The sequence below is a fragment of the Anomaloglossus baeobatrachus genome, chromosome 8, assembly GCF_048569485.1.
Source record: "Anomaloglossus baeobatrachus isolate aAnoBae1 chromosome 8, aAnoBae1.hap1, whole genome shotgun sequence".
NCBI classification, from domain to species: Eukaryota; Metazoa; Chordata; class Amphibia; order Anura; family Aromobatidae; genus Anomaloglossus; species Anomaloglossus baeobatrachus.
The window spans coordinates 43,543,269-43,548,221 of NC_134360.1; the positions used below are offsets into that span (position 1 = coordinate 43,543,269).

Sequence of the window (4,953 nt, forward strand, 5' to 3'; positions counted from 1 at the left end):
TCAACTTCTGAGGACTCTCAACTCTTTTAAAAATTTTTCTTCTATCCACCGGCTAACACGGTACAAAGAATGTCCGTCATGATCGTCCATGTAAGCGCACTATGCGTCCCACAAGACTGTATGCATATGAACAACTGGACCCATCATTCCCATAGCTCACAAATACTGGCTGATTGGCCACCAGTGAAACACTTTAGATTAGGGCTACACAGCGGCATTTGCAGGCGACATCTAGATCATGCATCTCATTGCTACATTGAAAGACAAATGTTTGTAAATGTGTTTTATTTTCTGTTTTTCTTTTTTGCAGGAAAATAAAGGCAACGACAGAAAGTTACATTTATAATAGTCTACCTTTTATTACTGCCATATTTACTATACTTATTAATTTGAGGTTCTTAGTGCACATTTTAACCAAATTGTGCAAGCCCATCTGCCAACGACAAGGCGACCTCATCAGATGGGGCCCTACACTAACCTATTTATTGTATTTGTAATATTCTTATTATTATCCTAGTAACCTATTCATTACTATTACAATATTATTATTCTTTATTATTACTATCATTAGTCTAGTACTATGAGATCACTAGAATTAAAGCTGTTGATCCAGAAGAAGGCGAAAAAACCCCTGGACACATTCAGCCAATTTGTGTCAAGGGGAAAAATTCCTTCTCGACCCCGGGAAAAGGCGATCAGTCCGAGAACCCTGGATCAATCCTGCTGGTGCCTAATAATGTGTTATGTTATTATATTATTTCTAATAATAATGTAATATCATTTATATTATTATTTTTTAAAATACTATTTCTATGCTTTTTAACTTATTCTTTTTAATATTATAACTAGTATTACTAATATTTCTATTATTTCTTTATTTGCTATTAATTAGATCCCTATCCCTAAAGCTGTTGATCCAGAAGAAGGCGAAAAAACCCCTGGACACATTCAGCCAATTTGTGTCACAGGGTAAAAATTCCTTCTCGACCCCTGGAAAAGGCGATCAGTCAGAGAACCCTGGATCAAATCTGACAGTACCTAATAATGTATTGTTAGAATTAGATTATTCCTAATAATAATGTAATATTATAATTTGTATTACTATTTCATTACCATTATTTTTTAACTACTATTTCTATCCTTTTTAACCTATTCTTTCTAATATAATTATTATTACTAATATCCATTTTATTTCTTTATTTGCTATTAATTAGATCCCTATTCTTAAAGCTGTTGATCCAGAAGAAGGCAAAAACCCTTGGACACGTTCAGCCAATTTGTGTCTCAAGGGGAAAAATTCCTTCTCGACCCCGGGAAAAGGCGATCAGTCCAAGACCCTGGATCAAATCCCCTAATACCTATTATTGATATACTAATTATTCTAGTCATTACTATAAATACTGTAAAATTATTATTACTATTATTATTATTTGCTATTTTTAGTTTGTTGCTATTTTACTGATCGTATTACTATTTTAATATTATTCTACTGTCATATTTTATTCTAGATATTTTTGGATTATTTTTTATTATTACTATTATTACTAACATTTGTATTGATATTTTACTAAAATTATAACTTAAATTCCTATTCCTAAAGCTGTTGATCCAGAAGAAGGCAAAAACCCTTGGACACGTTCAGCCAATTTGTATCTCAAGGGGAAAAATTCCTTCTCGACCCCGGGAAAAGGCGATCAGTCCAATAACCCTGGATCAAACCTGCTGAGATTTTTATGGATCTAATTATCATTATTATACAATTAATGTTAGTTACTGCTTATTATTATTATGATATTAGATACTATATTACTGCTTCTTTTATATATGTCTTTAATGTTTTTACTACATTTTTAACCTATTTCTAAACCTAATAATTACTATTTTATTATTAATTATTATTATTAATAATAATTTATTATACTCACCAGATTTTATGCTGTTGATGTTCTTACAGCTTGTATGTTGGGTCCACAGTCCATCAGCGTCTCATCGCTTTGAAGAGCTTGGTCCATACGGTGTTTTTTATTTTACTGAGGTTGGTGCACATCTTTTTGAATACGGAGGACTGCTGGCGGATCATCTGTCTCTGTGCAGGCTGATTCTTAACTTGTCTCTTTGCTGGCTTTTTCTGAAGTCTCTGTCTCTTTGCCAAGTGGATCCGAAGTCGTTGACTTTGTGCCGGCGGACTCTGATCTCGTTGACTCTGTGCCATCTGGTTCTGATCTCGCTGTCTCTTTGCTGGCTGGCTCTGGTCTCGTTGACTCTCTGCCGGCTGGTTTTGATCTCGTTGTCTCTTTCCTGGCTGCCTCTGATCTTGTTGTCTTTTTGCTGGCTGGTCCTGATCTTGTTTTCTCTTTGCCGGCTGGTTCTGTGTGCTTGTTGTGGTATTTTGAACCATTCGTCGTTGAGCTCCTGAACCTTTCTTTTCTTTCTTCTTAGTGTCTTCTTTCTCATCTTCTTCAAAGTCTTTCACCTCCCGATATTTTAGTGGATCGGATATCACCACTTCATTCCGCTGCTGTGGCGTCTTCTTGGTGTCGTCTTTCTCACTTTCTTCCTGGTCTTTCACCTCCATTGGTTCCATTATCTCTTCATTTTGCTCTTCTGGCGTCCATGATGGCGGCTCTGGCGTCCATGATGGCGGCTCTGGCGTCCATGATGGCGGCTCTGGTCTTTCTTCATATAAAGGATATGGAAGATATTTTTTCTGTGCTTCGCGGTTGGTCGGCATCAGGCGCTAAGAAAAAAAGAGCAAGTTAATTGTCTGCTGAGACATTCCTTTACATCTATGGACAGAACACGAGGACCTAATATGCGGAGTGATCAGTCACCTCCATATTGAAGATTGGTGACGGGAGGAATCTTGTGCTGTAGATGAGAAGTTGGTTTTCCGCCTCCTCCCTTGTGCTGGGACAATCTGGAGAGAAAACACAAGCAGATAATGGGTTAAATCATACAATGTCCAGAAATCCTTAAAATTACAGGAAAATTCCTTTAAATCACCGTGACCTTCTGGATTCTGAATGATTCTGTGCAAAGAAAATCACACAAATTACTATGGAAAACTATTTTCTAACTGACAATGTGCTGTAATTCTGTGCTGGACTAATACATGTTCTGGATTATTAAATGCTGGATTATAGGAATGACACTTTATTCTCAGATTTACTGGAAATTGTTATTCTATAAAATAATAATCTCACATGATACGTATCCAGAGCCGAAGATGCAGTGCCGGCGGTGGTAGACGTCCTAAAGAAAACAGAATCTGGTGAGTGTCCTCTCATCAGGGATGGACAATAGGACGAGGCTCTGTGTATAATAAAGCTACGGACCTCCATAGAGCGGCTGCTCTGTGCCATCTTGTAAATATCGTACATTGACAACTCCATAGTAAAATCTGTGAATCCAAAAAAGATTTAGTCACAGATCTGATAAATACACAAACACCGCAGATCCCACACATATTCATAGTGAGCGTCCCCCCCCGGTATCAGACCCCACTACACCCATACATGGAGGCAACATGAGCAAACCCAGTCTATTCTGGGTGTTTGTAGAGTCTCCAGTATAGGTAATACCACATGGAAAACATTGTACATAGGATTGTACTGGGGCCTGTAAATACAGATATATGGCAAACATGGATTCCTATGTTCTTCATGCAAATAAAAACAAGTAACCCCACAAAAATGACAGCGACAGTGACTTCATTACCAGCACATAGAGCCTGACCCCCAATAACAGTGCCAGGACACTAATCCCACTGACATTAGTGGTAAATAATGCCCCAATAAATAATACCGGCAGCAGTGTCCTGCGTAACCTAAACATAAACCTCTGCTTTCCTGCAGCCACTAGGGGGAGCACAGGGCACCAGTAAATACAGATTGCACTGATAGCGCCCCCTAGTGGCCGGTGACAGCGGCTGTTGTGGCAGAATTCTCGGCTCTGCCCGGTTTCTCGCCTGTTTTGAGTTTAGGTGAAATGATAAAATCATCAGCGGATTCCAGATAACAGGAAAGAAGCATCGAGGAGAGGAGATAAATCAGTGTCCGGTCATCAGGGGATGTGATGGCGGCACTCACCGATATACAACTCCACTCGTCACTGTCTGTAAAACACTGAGGAGAGCGACAGTTTGTTTGTGTTTCTTCAGATTCAAATCCAGCAATCTTATTGGCTGCTGACCAGTGTCATGCAACACACAGAATTTAAAAGGGACAGGACGCTGTTATTTCTTCACAGTGCATTTCATATAGACGTGCTATAACTCTGCTTAATATATGAAGCTGGGGAGATAATCTGGGGGAGCAGCTTTAGGATTTCATACTCAGCAATTAAAATGTCACTATAGATATCGTCAGAACATTATATTCTACATATTATTAGAGTATCGGTCCATGAAGGAGTTAATTATAAATTATATTATTTTCAATTACCTTTTCCTGAACAGGATATTTTACAAAGTTTTCTTTTTCTCACACGGCTGATGGTTATTTCTACATTACTGACATTTAACCCTATTACAACAGCCTTACGGAGATAAACGGCAGGCAGAAAAAAGTAAATAGCGCCCCCAAGCGTCGGAAAATCTTTGGTATTTTAGCTACCGGGGGTAGGTGAGACCCTGGAGATCATGATTGGGTCGTTTTTTCCGGTCCCCATTCACGTAATCATCGGTATACACTGTATACTGATGGTCACGTTACAGTAAATGACAGCGCACGGTGAAAAATGATTTATCTCCCAAATGGCATGATCAAACATGTCAGATGGTAGATAAATCTCCAATCCCCTCCGGTCCTCAGGTGTCGCCAAAGTGACCCCCCCAACCCCCTCTCCATAATTCAAGATGGCAGCATGCCGGCCACATTCACCCTCCTCCTTCCTGATTGCTGTCGCATGTGCCATAGCAGATGCAACATAAAACTCCTCCCTAGGTTCAGCCAG

General features: G+C 39.0%; 1 long non-coding RNA gene across 1 annotated transcript; it reads left to right on the plus strand.

The window, feature by feature from the left end:
• The first annotated feature begins 960 nt into the window (after positions 1–960).
• Positions 961–2,481, plus strand: LOC142249558 (uncharacterized). The gene is made up of 3 exons (XR_012725078.1): positions 961–1,046; positions 1,955–2,035; positions 2,440–2,481. It is a non-coding gene; the product is annotated as an uncharacterized LOC142249558 (long non-coding RNA).
• Positions 2,482–4,953: the final 2,472 nt, after the last annotated feature.